At 36.8% G+C, this 18,020-nt stretch overlaps 1 protein-coding gene and 1 long non-coding RNA gene across 2 annotated transcripts in view; both read right to left on the bottom strand.

Moving 5' to 3' along the window:
- The window catches only part of LOC107601227 (acid-sensing ion channel 2-like), a 376,228-nt gene that overhangs the window by 114,079 nt on the left and 244,129 nt on the right, over nucleotides 1-18,020 (bottom strand). The window lies entirely within an intron of this gene.
- LOC107601307 (uncharacterized) overlaps nucleotides 1,792-18,020 on the bottom strand; it is a 108,041-nt gene continuing 91,812 nt past the window's right edge. The window contains exon 3 of the long non-coding RNA XR_001610910.1: nucleotides 1,792-1,948. This is a non-coding gene — a long non-coding RNA (uncharacterized lncRNA). The remainder of the gene's footprint in view (nucleotides 1,949-18,020) is intronic.

The following is an 18,020-nucleotide window of genomic DNA, read 5'->3' as shown; positions in this document are numbered from 1 at the left end:
GTCTCTATCTGCACATTTGAAACTGTGTGGAAAAAATAAAAGATATACTGTATGCACTAAACATCTGACATATGAGGAAATGAGGAATTGTAATTACACAAACGGCTCTTTATATGAGCTTGACTGCAGTTCTAGTGCTTGTGGTAACTTTTTGCACTATGCACATCTGTACCATTTAAAGTTTCTGCATGCATACGGTAGAAGGACATTCATTATTTGGAAACACCTGCTCAAATTTTAAATCCTTATTCTTGGCCAGTCCCCCATTTAACCTAACCATTAACATCAATAGCAAAGATCCTTCGAGATTTCATTGTACTTCGTCAATTTGTCTGGTCTATAAAGGCTTGTTCCTTATTTATCCTTGCCTAATAGCAGTGATTTTGACTTTCAGTCCACTGTTGCATGCTCACACATCTGCCATTAGTCATTCAAATCCATGCCTATTCAATTGGCAATTAAGATTCTAGTTGCACAGCTTTTTAAGAAGGACAACATGTTGGTTTTCTTGTTTCTTCTGGGCAGCAGGTCATTTATGTTATTTACTTTGCACCTGCAACACAAAAACCTCTTTGGTCTCCTAGGGCATGTGCACATGGCAAATATTTAAGTGTGTGTGTGATGCCAGTAGGGAGCACTAACAAGGTGATAGCAAAGCTCAAATTGCCTCATGCACACACAGCTAAACAAAATTTCAAGCCAAGGTGCTTGGACTAAGGCTAAAGTTACAGGGTTATTTAACAACAATAAACTGCTTAAATATATTCATATTTGCCACATGATATTCACAGAGCACAATATACAGAAATGCAATGCCTTATACTTGCCTGAGAAATCCAATGCACAATTACCATAAGCATTTAAATGTAACATGGCAAAATACTGTTCTCATTATCAACTCTCATTCGTACTGTGAGACATGTGTCAACTCCTATTCAATCACACTTATTCTTTGAGTGCAGCATTAATGCAATAATTTGAAAGCTCCAGAAATATATTGAAATTATGTATCCTAGTGGTGTTTAGCAGAATGAGACTGGACCTCAGGGTTAACAAAAGGGCATGTAGCGCTGCAAGTCAGCACCTAATCAGATGGCGGTAATAGCTTGGAATGATTGACGTTGTGGTAAAATACTCCTGTGCATTTCCTTTTTCCCAAAACTTGCCCTGTAATGAGATGAATGACAATATATTTGATTTAACTTGAGTTATAAACGCCTTGGATTTTCCCAGAAAACCTGTCTCATACCACTGAAGCGCACAGTTTTCAGAATGGTTTAAATTATTGGTGCTCTTTCTTTCTTTATTTCTTTCTTTCTTTCATTGCATGTTGCCATGGCAATTGTTGACTGTAATTGTATACTCGCTGCTCTTTATGCAGCTGGTGGTTGGGGTCATGAGTGTAAGATTTACAAAAACATTTAAAAAACCTGATTTTTTCACAATTTGTTGCTTGCATTGCAATTAAAGTAACATACTGAACAAATCATCAAGTTGTACATTTATTCATTTTATTTGCATTACATAAAAACTGCATGTAGTCAACACGAAGTGCTTCTCACTAGTGTGAGTGCCATTCATACACTGTGCAACATGTTTACCAACAGTGACATATGTATGCACTGTCTGCTTTTGCGGCAACGTGACCAGATAACCCCTGTGAAGAAGTACAGAAAAAACAACAGTGAAAAGTTGGAATATTTCTAATGATGTCATTAGACATTCAGCAGGGAGCCAATCAATCAGGGGGTTATTAGTGCTAACTAAAGGAAGGCACGCACACCATTAGTCAACGGGCATCATTTTCAGCTGTGCACTAAATGGACACGGGGGAGATGGATCGCTGTGGGTTTGGTGCCACCAGTGCAAACGTGTGTGTCTTCAGGAGGAGGGCATGCCAGATGGCTAATACGCCAAATCAGCAGGAATGTCACAGTGTAATCTTTGCCTGTCAACAACCCAAAACAAGACAGGGAACTCTTAATGACAAACAATAATGTTTATCTAAGTCACAGCTAATGTGGCTTTCAGCAATTCAGACCTTATTTAAATTTTGAATGAAGTTTTATGAATGTGTTAACGGAAAAGTTTTTGCCCATTGTTACAAATAGATAAAACAGTTATCAGAAGAACCTTAATGAAATTTGCAAATATTTTCACTATTGCTTTGGTTGTGGTCTAAGACACTTGATATTCAGTAATATCATTGATTTGATGGCATTGACACTATCGGATTAGAAAAAAAAGCTGAACTGAATTAAGCTGAATAATAATTGAATTTATCCATAATTCATGAATTTTGCAACATTGCCAGCTGCTTTATAGCAGAAATTGTATTTGCCTAATTTTTGAAATTTGCATGGTCACACTTTATTTTTAAGGTCCAATTCTTGCTATGAACAAACCATTAACTATGGCTTTTGCCTCAATAAACTCCTAATTTGCTGCTTATTAATAGTTAGTAAGGTAGTTGTTAAGTTTAGGTATTAGGTAGGATTAGAGATGTAGAATATGGTCATGCAGAATATGTGCTTTATAAGCACTAATAAACAGCCAATATGTTTACAATAGGCATGCTAATAAGCAACTAGTTAATAGTGAGAACTGGTCCCTACACTAAAGTGTTACCATTTGCATCATTGATTTTGTTACTTTCCTGTTTAATACTGTGAAGCTGCTTCAAAACAATCTCTATTGTATACCGTATTTTTTTTAAATTAAGTATAACTTGACTTGCTCTAAAATTGGAAAAATCTAAGTAGTACAATCTTTTATTTGCTTGCTGCTGTTTTATTAATAGTGACCTTACATATTCTCAGCTCAACAATGAGGTTAATAGGTTTGAGTTTGTTATGACAGAACATAATTCAATCTCTCAGTAGACACTGCAATACGATGTCAATTGAACTCTACACTCTATGTAAATTGGTTCAACCAAACCACAGAAAATAACTAATTTAAAAGATTCATTTGAAAAGTTGAACATCCATATTTTAAATTGCACTAAGCCTTAGAGCAGTTGAGCTCAGAATTATTCACAGTAGTAAAAAGAAACACCACAGAAGAAGAATATATATCAGAAACAAAGGACATCAGAATAATATGCAGTTGGATATGGTAATGTAGACAAATTCTATCTTGTCAGGTCTGCTCCTAGTATTTCATTTCATTTCCTGCTCAAAATGCACCTAACATCATGTTGAGGAATAGCTCAACAAGAGCACAAATGGCTTCTTCAAATAAAATATTTATACCAAGCATGCAATCAAGTCCAGAGTACACGGTGGCAGCTGAAACAATACAACCGGTTCTAATCCCCAGGGTGAAGATTCACAACGACTCCCATGTTTCTATCATGCAGAGCTGTGTCAAGATTGAACCAGGACTGATGGAGAGGAAAGAGCGATGACATGGGAGGTACAAAAGGAACGAGTGAGATCAAAAGCACAGAGAGACTAGGGAGGAAGGCAGCAGGTGAAATGTTTTCCAGTTGTTTCCCTAAGGGACCCATCCAGCCTCCACGCTGATGGGATTAACGGACATCTGTGTTAATGTTAAGACACTCACCCTCATGCAGCAGCCCAAGAAAAAAACATAGCCATGAATAAAAGATGAGCTCACATTATTCTAGCAGTACTTGAATTGACTGGAACAGATTTTCAATTTGCATTTTGCTAAGAAGCCTGTGAGCATCAGCCGCTCATTTGGCAGAAGCATATATTTTTGACAATCTTGGTTTGAAGTGCTTCAGGATCCTATTGTAGAAGAGTAAAAGCTGTGACTGGAGATGTAAGATAACCCGGATTTAAAGTAGGCTAAAACAATATACACATTTATAATTTCTTTTGTTTGCATGTATATGCAGTATACTGTAAATCACAACCATATTAGGGTTTCAACTTTTATTTTTAAAAGTGTGTGTGTGTGTGTGTGTGTGTGTGTGTGTGTGTGTGTGTGTGTGTGTGTGTGTGTGTGTGTGTGTGTGAGTGTGTGTGCATGTTTATGTGGTTTATGAGGACACAAATTTGTATAATAACATGGGTATGACATAGGTATTACAACGAGAAGGTGATTTATGAGGACATTTTCAGTGTCCCCATAATTCAAAAGGCTTATAAATCAAAAGGCCTAAAAATGCAGAATGTTTCCTGTGAGGGGTAGGTTTAGGGGTAGGGTTGGTGTAGGGCAATAGAAAATACGGTTTGTACAGTATAAAAACCATTACGCCTATGGAGAGTCCCCATTAACCATAAAAACAAACCTGTGTGTGTGTGCGTGTGTGTGTGTGTGTGTGTACTGCTCAGGATGTAGAATATGGTCATGCAGAATATGTGCTTTATAAGTACTAATAAATAGCCAATATGTTAATTATAGGCATGCTAATAAGCAACTACAGTAGTTAATGGTCCCACTCCCTATACTAAAGTGTTATCATTTGCATCATTGATTTTGTCACTGTCCTGTTTAATACTGTGAAGCTGCTTTGAAACTTTTGTTTTAGAGCAAACACTTCTCATCAGGTTATAATTTGTGTAAGTAACATTAAAGGGTTTCTTCACCCAAAAATGAAAATTCTGTCATTAATTACTCACCCTCGTGTTGTTCGAAACACGAAACCAACGAAACCTTCGTTCATCTTCACGACAGTATCATGACGCGAGCGTGTGGCGGCGCCAGCGCTGACCCGTCATCACGCCGGATCTGGGTCAGTGCCGGCGCCGCCACACTCTCGCGTCATGATACTGTCGTGAATGCGCGTCCACAAGTGACGCAGTAGAGACGAAAATGTGGAATAAAGTCGTTATTTTTGTTTCCTTTGCGCAAAAAAAGTATTCTCGTAGCTTCATAACTTTACAGTTGAACTACTGATGTCACATGGACTACTTTGTCGATCATCTTGGTACTTTTCTGGACCTTGAACGTGGTAGTTACCTTGCTGTCTATGGGAGGGTCAGAAAGCCCTCAGATTTCATCAAAAATATCTATCAATATAATATTGTGTTCCGAAGATGAATGAAGGACTTACAGGTTTGGAACAACACGAGGGTGAGTAATTAATGACAGAATTTTCATTTTTGGGTGAACTAACCCTTTAATGCTGTACTGTATATCAGAGCGCTGCCCTTGTACTTTTTTGTACTTGCCGATATACAGCCATATCTCACTGCTGCTCGTGTGATATTGCTCATATTTGTGTGTGTATACACACAAATAAACACATACACACACACAAGCAATATCACACAATCAGCAGTGTAATATAAGCCATATAAAGAATAAAAGATTAATGAGACCAAACACTGCCCATTAGATTTAACCAAAAACAAATTATATCTTATTTTAACCACTATAGAGACATCAGAGCCAGCGGCAAATTCCAGAAGATCTGGCCAAGTTGGGAAGGAAGTTAAAGGAAATTTTCAAATAGACGTTATCTTTATTAACAAACCGCACAACAAAAACAGTATTATTTATAAAATTATAGTGGATTTGGGTGTCTGCCATGACACTTGCTGTGATGTTCTGTTAAAAAGTTTGGTTTTATATTCAGATTTATATATATAAAAAAAAAAAATCTAAGGCTTATTTATTATTGCCTCAAAAATACAGTAAAAAAGCAAACATTATGAAATATTAATACAGTTACAGTAAGTTATTATAGTATAATATATGTGTGTGTGTATATATATATATATATATATATATGTGTGTATGTATATATATACAAACCCGATTCCAAAAAAGTTGGGACACTGAACAAATTGTGAATAAAAACAGAATGCAATGATGTGGAAGTTTCAAATTTCAATATTTTATTCAGAATACAACATAGATGACATATCAAATGTTTAAACTGAGAAAATGTATAATTTTAAGGGAAAAATAAGTTGATTTTAAATTTCATGGCATCAACACATCTCAAAAAAGTTGGGACAAGGCCATGTTTACCACTGTGTGGCATCCCCTCTTCTTTTTATAACAGTCTGCAAACATCTGGGGACTGAGGAGACAAGTTGCTCAAGTTTAAGAATAGGAATGTTGTCCCATTCTTGTCTAATACAGGCTTCTAGTTGCTCAAATGTCTTAGGTCTTCTTTGTCGCATTTTCCTCTTTATGATGCGCCAAATGTTTTCTACGGGTGAAAGATCTGGACTGCAGGCTGGCCATTTCAGTACCCGGATCCTTCTACGCAGCCATGATGTTGTAATTGATGCAGTATGTGGTCTGGCATTGTCATGTTGGAAAATGCAAGGTCTTCCCTGAAAGAGACGACGTCTGGATGGGAGCATATGTTGTTCTAGAACTTGGATATACCTTTCAGCATTGATGGTGCCTTTCCAGATGTGTAAGCTGCCCATGCCACACGCACTCATGCAACCCCATACCATCAGAGATGCAGGCTTCTGAACTGAGCGCTGATAACAACTTGGGTTGTCCTTGTCCTCTTTAGTCCGGATGACATGGCGTCCCAGTTTTCCAAAAAGAACTTCAAATTTTGATTCGTCTGACCACAGAACAGTTTTCCACTTTGCCACAGTCCATTTTAAATGAGCCTTGGCCCAGAGAAAACGCCTGCGCTTCTGGATCATGTTTAGATATGGCTTCTTTTTTGACCTATAGAGTTTTAGCCGGCAACGGCGAATGGCACGGTGGATTGTGTTCACCGACAATGTTTTCTGGAAGTATTCCTGAGCCCATGTTGTGATTTCCATTACAGTAGCATTCCTGTATGTGATGCAGTGCCGTCTAAGGGCCCGAAGATCACGGGCATCCAGTATGGTTTTCCGGCCTTGACCCTTACGCACAGAGATTGTTCCAGATTCTCTGAATCTTTGGATGATATTATGCACTGTAGATGATGATAACTTCAAACTCTTTGCAATTTTTCTCTGAGAAACTCCTTTCTGATATTGCTCCACTATTTTTCGCCGCAGCATTGGGGGAATTGGTGATCCTCTGCCCATCTTGACTTCTGAGAGACACTGCCACTCTGAGAGGCTCTTTTTATACCCAATCATGTTGCCAATTGACCTAATAAGTTGCCAATTGGTCCTCCAGCTGTTCCTTATATGTACATTTAACTTTTCCGGCCTCTTATTGCTACCTGTCCCAACTTTTTTGGAATGTGTAGCTCTCATGAAATCCAAAATGAGCCAATATTTGGCATGACATTTCAAAATGTCTCACTTTCAACATTTGATATGTTATCTATATTCTATTGTGAATAAAATATAAGTTTATGAGATTTGTAAATTATTCCAATCCTTTTTTCACAATTTGTACAGTGTCCCAACTTTTTTGGAATTGGGTTTGTATATATATATATGTGTATATATGTGTGTATGTACGTGTGTATGTATATATGGATGTATGTGTGTGTTTGTTTGTATGTATGTATGTATGTACTGTATGTATGTATGTATGTGTGTATATGAATATATGTGTATATGTATATATATGTGTATATGTGTGTATGTGTATAGAAATATATATAGATTTATATATATATATATACACCTTACTACGTGTACTGTGTTAGGCTAACCGAGACTTGTCATTTGCACTTATATATTGTTGCTCTTTTGTTAGTTTTGACTGCTTTTATTGTCCTCATTTGTAAGTCACTTTGGATAAAAGGGTCTGCTACATGACTAAATAAATAAATAAAAATAATATATATTTAAAATTTAATTTATTCCTGTGATCCGAAGCTAAATATTCAGCATCATTACTCCAGTCTTCAGTGTCACACGATCCTTCAGAAATCATTGTAATTTGCTGATTTGCTGCTTAAGAAACATTTCTTATTATTATCAATGTTGAAAACAGTTGTACTGCTTAATATTTTTGTGGAAACCATGATACATTTTTAAGAAATTCTTTGAAGAATATACATTTTGAGAAAAAAAACAGCGTTTAATCTAAATGGAAATATTTTTGTAGCAATATAAAAGTCTTAACTGTCCTTTCTGATTAATGTAATGCTTCCTTGATGAATAAAAATATACATTTTAATCATCTCTAAAGATATCATAATGCACGTGGTGAAAAGAAAAAGCTTTTTCAATATGACATACAAATTGCAAACAGGGACAGCTCCTCCTGACAAGACCAGGATTTAGCCCAAGGAGCCTTCTTATAGAAGTCAACTGAGGACAATGAAAATTTTGGGCTAAATATGAGACCCATACTTAGTACAGATGGTTACAAGATCAAATGAGGCATGAAGGCTGGGTCCTGGACGTGTGCTTTCCATCAGATTGTTCCCATGGAGACACTCTCAAAAGGGAGAGGCCTTTATCTTGATGTCAGAGCCAAGCATCAAATCCTACACTGATTAAAACTGGCCACCAGAACCTTCATCTGTTCACTGTAACAACTGATACAAATCCCAGCATGTCCCTGGCATGCTCTACAATCACTCCAACATGAAGAGCTTTAATGGCAACAAACAGTGCATTTTGTTGGTCTTGCCATGTGATGGTTAAAATGGGCATCAAACGATCAACCAGCAGAAATTGTGATGAGAGAAATATAGTATTGGGGCACATTTATAGTGTTTTGATTGAAAAAAATGCATTTATGCCCTTTCTTTAAAATAAATTACACTTGCTTTGAGATTTTGTTATATAAAACAAAGAAATGAACCTGCTTTTACTGTGTCTTAAGTGTCCACCACTATATGGTGTTTCAGAAATGGCTTCTTGACTGACATGGAAACCAAATTTCAACATGAAAAATTGTCTTTCATCCATTACCTAGATACAGTGAATGGATTACAGTAAATGGTGCGTGTAGCAGTAGCTTGCGAATAATTTTGACATGCTGTAGCCATATAAACGCTGGTCATTATCTCTCTAAAGCGAGTAAGGCATTATGCTCTCTGATAACCACTTTGCTGAGGTATCTCATCCTGCAATCTACTCTAAGACGGGAAGGACGGCTGTGAGGAATATTCATGAAGCTTTTGGGGTCCTTTTTTATAGTCTCCAGTCATTCTAGGCTTCTCATTGCTTTCATCAGATGGTCCATAGGTCCCCCAGGAGAGTGAGAGGGAGAGGAAAAGGTCAGTGATCCTAGTGAGGGATTATCCGTAATGAGGGGTTTTAAAGGTTACCTGCATTAGATCAACAGCGTTCCACTTCTGTCTTGCACAGTTTAAAAAAGACAAGCATAAATGAATTGAGTGTGACTTAGTTCTGGCTTTTTCTCTCCTTCTGTTTTCACTGCCAGTTTCTTGTCTTTCCTGTTTATAAAGTCTTCAAAATAAAGGTTCCAAAAGGGAGATTTAATAGCAACACCATTAAATAATAATAATAATAATAAATTTGGGTTCCCCAAAAACTTGTCATTGAACAGTTCTAAAAATAACCTTTTTTTAATATAAGGAACATTTTAATAATCTAAATAAAAACACCTTTTGTGTACTTTTTGTCCCATTGGTTCTTTATGGAACCAACAGATAGTTATAGATACCAATAAAAAAAACGTTCTTTTTTAGAGTGTAGAATAACATTTACATTACATTACAGTAAATTCAACATATCAAACATGCATCCTTTTGATTTTTTTAGGAGGTGAAGTAGGTGAAATAGCACCATTAAAATGGTATCCACACCTGCTGCATTTGATGAGCAAGGTACAAGAAAAGGGAAACATTTATTTTGGTATACAATGAGCGTTATTCTTTTATTTTATTTTTATGCTGCAGTGTCAAAGTCACTTTTTGACCTTGAATTGAGAGGTATTTGTCCAAAACGATTTTGTTGTGTTGCGGCTATTGACAAATTGGCACAGGGCAGTTCAACACTGCAACAGCTTCTTTCCCTCAGATCGGTGGAGGAAGTGCTCAGGAAGAAATTGTGCAATTTAAAAAAAAAAATTCTTCATCCACAGCACAGCCCTTTCTACTTGCAGTAATTTAGCATCTGTTACACTTCTGAGGCTGCATTTATTTGATCAAAACAACAACAAAAACTTTTTTCAGAATTTTTTTGATTACTGAAAAGTTTGAAAGAACAGCATTCATTTGAAATATAAATCGTCTGTATTGTTATAATTGTCTTTACTCTCACTTTTACATCTCACTTTTTATTTATTATCAGAAACCAACATCAATGATTATGTTAGTGAGAGAAAGTGAAAAGCCACCACCTTCAGCAACAACCTATTACAAAAGGCCCAGGCATGGGAGATGAGAGTAGATCTGAGAGAATAACTGCAGTTCCCCAAAGTAGGCCAGTAGGCCAGTTGTGGTTATGTTGTCTGACAAGGCAAAGATCATCATCTTGATCGAACTTACAGTGTCGTGGGAAGAAGGAAGTCACCAAGTGAAAGGGTGAAAGGGTGTTCCCAGTCGAGCATTTGGACTAACAGGAAAGGAGAGGAAGGTAGCAGTCTGCAGGATGGGGGAGAGAGAGCAGAAAGAGCCTCTTGTTGGTTATGGAATGGGAGAGAGGAGCAAAGCTGGAATCCAGGAGGAGAAGATGTGCAGTGATTTGGCCACCACTGCTGACCCACCAACAGGAGGGTGTTACGGTTCAGGGACAAAATGCCCAAGGAGTGCTGTACACCATTTTAACCAAGTACTAAAGTAAAGTGAAATCCACTTGGTGCCATTTTTTATATACTGTATAGTAAAGTGACAAAATAGTGTAAATATTCCTCTCTAGTAAGCAGGTTCAATTTTGTGCCCTAGGTCTAAACAAGGCCAGATAACAGATTTCAAAGTTTTAGTTAAGAGTAGCAAGAGAAAAAAACAGCTATTCTTAATTATCATGTAATTACATGCTATATAAGAGAAACAAGAAAAAAAAAAAAAAAAAAAAAAAAAAGTGTGCGTCCTGTGGAGTCTTTTACTCCCCTGCATTTATTCAAGGCATTTCATAAATGTTAAATATTATAATCAGTTTCATTAACATTTGTTGATTACTTTATAAAGTGCATAACAAATCATTTAAAGCCAGAGAATGTTTTCACACACACACACACACACACACACAAACACACACTTTCAGAAGACATTAGGTACGCTTAGGACAGGGTCTGAGCTGTGCTATTAGGACTCTACACTGTTCTAGTCCAGTCAACCTTAACAAAGCAGAGTTAATGGTTCATGCAGCAAATTTTAGAACAAAGTAGCAACAGACTCCATCTACTAAGTGCATACTTAAAATCACTCTCACAGAAGCAATCTCTCGCTGCTCTTGTTGTTTCACTCCAGTAACCTCTGGGTCAAATGATTGCCACTTGGAGCATCAGTTAGATTTGTTGGGGAAAAAAAGGGGGGGGGGGCCTGTTTTGAGTCCTCAGAAAACTTTGTAGTATACAACAGATGATTCTGTTTTGGATGGATGGATAGATTCACTAAAAACACCACTACTGTGTATTTTTCAGTGTTGCTTCTGTAACAAACTTGCATCTTAAAACATTATTTCAATCTAAATATTTTACTGGAAAATTAGAACAGGTAGATGTCAGGGCAAAGGTCACTGTTTTGGAGAGCGTAGGTGAAAGAAACTTTATCTCCATTTATATGTTTATTTATTTGTAGAAATGATAGTCTGGGAGTTCATATCAATAGTTTTTTTTTTTTTTTTTTTTTTATGAAAAAGTAATTATTGGACAACAGTCCAAAGTGTAATTGCCTTCTCTTCACGCTGAGATCATATTCTTAATACACCGACCATACTTATCTTCATTTAAGGCTCTAGTCTAATACAGGAGAGATGATGGAAGGTTTTCCCTCTGACAGATCCATTAAGTATCGTCCATACATCCATCACAGAAGCTTAATCAACGTCAAGCTTCAGAGCCTCTTTCTTATTAAAGAATAATGATGTAGGTAGATTGTTGTTAGGAGGTTATTAGGATCCAGACTGTCTGCTTTTGTGAGACATCATACAGTATGTAGTGATCACAAGACATCTTAAAGATCTTTAAGGTCCTGGAGTTCTGTAAGTGGGTTTGAATTCTTTTGAAAAATTTCCTTTAACTAAAAGCAAAAATGACTCAAAACTCTAGTTCCTCTATTTAATGTAATTGCAGCCAGACTCTTCTCACCACCTTTCTCACCACATAAGCTGAATTTAGATCAAAGACCATTGGTTATGTGATTGTAATGCAGGCCTTTCCTCTCAGCTGCCCAGATAAAGGACCACCTGAGAACAGAGCTCTGGGCTAAAGCCATAGACAAGCATTGATTAACTCACCTTTTGTGGATTCAGACCCACCTGCTTCATTTTGCTTTGTGAAGAACCCTCTTGATTCCACAAGCTGCTTTAATGAAATATCTGGGTATTATATATTTATAAATTACTCTCATTACACAGAATATGTTTCAAATGAAGCCAGTGAAAGATCATATCTAACATCGCCGTTTCATTTCAGGTAGTAAATGTGGATTTTACTTTGTATTCTTTTCCACTTCTTACATCAAATGAAAAGTCTTCACACGCATTCATAATGAACCTTTTTATGACGGTCACAAATTACAGTGACTACTCGAAATAAACCTCATACATTAGCAGAAGTTATTACTGTAACCATGACTACAGCACTTTAATAACTCTGAAAGCCAGCAGTTAAAACACAAAAACTCAAAAATGTGACGCCACACTTTGATGTGTGATTCATATAGCAGCAGGGCGTAAACAAAGTGGTCTCTCTTTCTTGAGGGCCTGATGTGAAGTCCAAAATTAGTCGCACGCATTAAGCTACAGTGAAGTAGCGTGAATCATAACTAGACTAATCTCCACGGGAACTATTTCTATTTGCGTATAAACAGCGCATGGGAAAGAAAGGAAAAAAAATCAAGATTTGTGGACAATGTGGTGCTAAAGAGTCCCTGTGGGCCATATAATCCTCACTGCTAATCATTTGATTTTTGCAGACATTATTAAGCTCCATCTCTTGGATAATGGGAAGCAGACAGAGAAAAACTGAGAAGCTGACATGAGTATTATTCACCATTGCAGTTGGTAAATGGGGGACTACAAGAAAAAAAAAGTGATGAAAGAGTCTGTCAGGAAAGGTCATTCCTACGGCTGGTATCTGAACCTTCAAACTGGCTGCAAGGATCCAGTCAAGCATTAAAACCATACTCAGTCTCCTTCAGAAAAAAAATGGTGAAAATGGCAGTGGCATGCAGAAAAGAAGATATCACTATCTCCAACATAGGTAGTCTATTTCCCTAACACCCACTTGATTTCCTCTCTTCTGTGCAATTAAAATGAGGCTGCTTGCATTGACAGCACTCGTACGCTGGTTCTCCTGAGCCATGGCTTTGGAAAATTGCTGATTTTGGCAGCTCCCTCGTGCAGAATTCTACCTGCTACTTTGATCCTGTCATGGTGAATGAGGGCAAGCAGTTGGAGGGTTGGCGGTTAAGCACTTTGCAAGAATAATTTGGGAATGAGGACGATGGTGAGTGTGTGCTTTTGATGAAAGGGAATTTGAATACAGAGAAGTTTGCCTAACGTTTCCAGCCACAAAAATGAATTAGTGAAACGGAAAGACTGAAAACAAATGCACAAAAATGTAATTTACACACTAAAGTACTGGAGATACATGGGAGGGGAGGGAGAGACAAAGAGAGGTACTTGTTAAGGTCTTTTTTCTGAAGTTAAGTGGTATCTTGATCTGCAGCATTACACATGTTATTAGAAATTAACTGAATTAAAAGAGCATTTTTTTGAAAAGTCAAAACTATAATCTGCACATTCTGTTCATTCACATAACAAATGAGAAAGGAAAAACAGCAATACTTAGCTCTTCAAGATTTGACACTGTGGCACTGTAATGTGAACAACTCTTCTTTTATATATATATTTACAGACAAATTGACCTTTTTACTCCAGTGAATGTTTCTCAGAATGAGTTTATTTTCAAAAGTTAATTTCAATATAGATAAATACTTTTGGATCTTAAAAAAGATATAACATATCCATTATTATTTCTCAGGGGGAAAAAGGTAATTTAATGAATCACCCAATAGTTGGCCTATGTTGCCCAACAACAGCACATGCTGCCACACTACTTGAGGTAAGATGTCATAATGGCAACCTGTCTTTAAATATTTGTACATTTTAAATAATAGTATTATAATATACAGTATTGTTATTAATATACATTACATATCAGTAAAATAAAAATATAAAATATAAATGAATACATAAATATTATCACATTACTATGAGTTAATATACAGTACATACTGTATATTAACACTATATTCCAAACAGCTGAGTTCAAGCGTTATAATGGATTTTTAAGACTAAGACTAAGATTTTGGCAGGACATGTCAGTTTAAAATTAAAATACCCTACTGACATTTATTTATTTTATTACAAACACACAGCTTACAATATGTTAATTGATGGACTGGAGTCATGTGGATTATTGTGATGTTTGGACTCTCATTCTGACGGCACCCATTCACTGTAGAGGATCTATTGATTAGCAAGTGACGTAATGCTAATTTCTCCAAATCTGTTCTGATGATAAAACAAACTCATCTACATCTTAAATGTACGTGGGTGTGTACATTTTAATTTTGGGGTGAATTATTCCTTTAAATCTTTATGTGTGTATATGTATATATGTGTATATATATATATGTATATATATAAATATATATATATGTGTTTGTGTGTGTGTATGTATATATATATATATATATATATATATATATATATATATATATATATATATATAGGCAACTGTGAAGTGGAGCAGGACAACCTCCCACCAGTTCTTGTTTTGGATTCTCATCCACAGGCAACCCGTTTTGGGCACGGGAGGGGCATTTTTACTGCGTGATAAATATGAGCAGCACGACACCGGTTTATTTGTATATTTATCCATAAATGGATAAATATTAATTCTGCTGCTAAAAACAAATAAAGAAACCATGTAGGAGAGTGGTTATTATGTGCAAACAGTGAGAAACTCTATATTTGTGCAGTGTGTGCATGTAAAAAAAATCAATTCTGATTTAAAGCTTGTGACATATAAACGCGCACATCAACCCAATCACTTTATTTAGCGTTCATGTAAACACTACATTCAGATTCATCAATCAGAATGAATTCAGTCCAGTTAATTAATGAGCGAGCTGAAAAAAAACACCTGATGTGGGTCAGCATCCAACCACTGTCTTTCCTCCCTCCCTGTCCCTCTGTCCCAGGCGTATAGAAGCCTTCGTCTTTCGGTTCTCCAACTGTGGCAGTGAGTTTCTCTGGGGCTTTCCTGTCCATCTCTCAGCCCTCTCTCACATCACTCTTAGAGACAGCTTTCTTCCACACTTGCCTTATGTATTATTGAGAGGGAGACTCAGTGCTGTCTTCTTTGTCTTTGTGTGGGCCTAAAGGCTCTCTAAAGGATCTGTTTAAACGCTCAACATGAGAAGGCAAAGGGGGCAAATGAGTGAGGGTGTCTGGATCTGACTGTCTTGAGCTCTGGGTTACCAGAAAAGCATCCCGAGACTCGGTACACTCTGTGTTATCGGACAGAGCACCACAGGGGCAGCAGCTCTTAAATATTTCATGAACTTCGGGCAGACACGCTGGGCTAAGACTCCTGGGCTCCGGATTTCAACTGCCTGACAAGATTGCGACTTGTTTAACACTTTGTGACTAAGGGCGATGTGGCAGGGTGTCGCGCTAGTGGCAAATCCACAAACAAAACGGCTTCCCGACCCGCAAATACACTCATCTGAAGAGACAGATAGCAAATGCAGCGACATGCACAAAACATATCCTCCCTCGTCGAATTTTGATCAAAGAGTCTATTTAGTGATAGCGCTATTTTCAGCGCTGTTGAACAGCCATCTTCCATTTCTTGACATCTTCACATCCATTGACTTCTCATTTGCAATGCCAACAGTCCATAACTTTATTTTAGTTTTTAATCTTCAGGGTTTCGAAATGTATTTTGCCATCTTGAAGGACTACATCAGTCATGGTCTTCTAAACTGTGTGGATGTGAATTAATGCAGCTCAAAGCTGAATTAATGAATCGAGTGTATAGTCTTCACATCATTTACATCATATTATTGCCTAACTGATTAAAGATCTGTTTTAGATGAGATGCGGAGATACAGTTTTTAAACAGAGACATTGATTTAGCTGCACACTGTGGAGGACGCTTTACACAGTCTATTAGCAGTGATGAGGAAGCTACTTCACAACTGTAATACTTTGAAAGTGCTACTCATAATGTAAAGCAGTTAAACCACAGTCAAACTATTTTAGAAAGCAATATCTTGTTAAATATGAAACCATCAGTGATATCATTTATTTTTTACAGTCAGAGCAGATTTTATCTAGTACAAAATCGATGAGGATCTCATTAAAGGTCACAGCAGTAAACTTGAATAGTTAAAATCTATATCTAATAGGTATAATGGACTTTATCTACATATTTCACTAGAAAAAAAGGGATATGAATGTTGTGCACCATTTAAAACAATGGTTAATTTGGGCGAGTATGGATGCAGACAGATTATTTTACATCAATGAATTGATTCACTAAAATTAATCAGACTTCCTTCTTCTGCAAAAGGTTTATAACACCTGGAGAAAGTTATACATACTTTAAACTATTTACTCACCCTGATGTTGCTGTATGACTTTGTTCTGTAGAACACAAAAAGAAGATAGTTTGAAGAATCCTGGTAACTAAACCACTTTGGTGACCATTGACTTCTATTGTATGGGGAAAAAACACACATTTCTCAAAATATCTTCTTTTATGGTCTACGCACTGTCAGAAAAAAAGGTACAAAAACTGTCACTGGGGCGGTACCTTTCAAAAGATACAAATATATATAATTTATGTACTAAATACCTTCGGGATGAAACAAATACAAAGGTGTAACTCTTGAAAGGGGCCCCAGTGACATCGTTTGTTTAGTTTTTTTTCTGAGAGTATAGAAGGAAGAAAGTCAAATATCACCACCTATGATAATTTTTGGGTGAACAATGCCTTTAACTTTCCCATTCATTTCAAGGGTAAACAGATTTAATTTTTTCAGCTCATTAATTCAAATTTAATTGACACTTGCAATATTGAGGAGAAATGTACATTTCATTGTGTATAAAAACACTGTTTGTTATCATGTTACAGAACACAGGCTTCTCACTGATTCTGCATCAGAACAGAATGATTAACGGTGTATACTGGAAACATCTGGCATCATAAATACTGTTTTATGTATTTCTGACAGGATGAATACATTCCTGTCAGCGGTGCCATGGGCTGTAAATTGATTAAGCTGGAGCAGTACTCCAGTGATGCCTATGAGCCTGTTTCATAGACACGCTTTAACCTCACATGTACTGTATTTGCTGCTAGTGTGGTGTTTTCATGCAGGCGGTGCTTATTGACACTTCAAATCCATATTTGCATGCACACCCAGCAAAAGTAGTGCATTTTTCAACCTGCACTTGAATATTTAGGGTTTTAATTTTTATTTATTTATTTATTTTTTGAGTTATTAAAATAGCCCAGGGCTCTCAGACCCAACAAACAGCACTTGATTTTTGAAGTAGTTGCAGTATTACAAGGCAGAATCAACCGCGAGATACTGAGAAGCGCTTTATCACCTTCTCAAATCCTCAGGGGAGAAGGAAGGGTGCTGACATGTGACCCCTGCAGTTATATTGATTGCTCGTGTCTGCTCTGAGGGGACAGTGATGTGAGTGATGGGCAGGGGACGGCTAGTGTTTATCCTCACCACAGAGACACTTTCTGCCTCCTCTACATTACCATCAAATCAGTTACACAACGGTTTCCTCTTTCCTGACTGTCAGTGTCACATACGTGCAAACAACTCTCTGATTACTGTGTCTCACAAACGTCTTATTAAGATGTCTAATGTGGATTCACTTGTAATTTCAAGGTGAACACATTGTGACAAAGAGACAGAGTAGACCAATGCACAGCCATGAAAAATCCATAAAATACACACCTACGTGTGTGTGTGTGTGTATATATATATATATATACTGTATATATAT

This window comes from Sinocyclocheilus grahami, unplaced genomic scaffold, assembly GCF_001515645.1.
Source record: "Sinocyclocheilus grahami isolate Dianchi unplaced genomic scaffold, SAMN03320097.WGS_v1.1 scaffold302.1, whole genome shotgun sequence".
NCBI classification, from domain to species: Eukaryota; Metazoa; Chordata; class Actinopteri; order Cypriniformes; family Cyprinidae; genus Sinocyclocheilus; species Sinocyclocheilus grahami.
The sequence above is the reverse complement of the archived record's forward strand: the minus strand, read 5'-3'. Positions and strand labels throughout refer to the sequence as shown.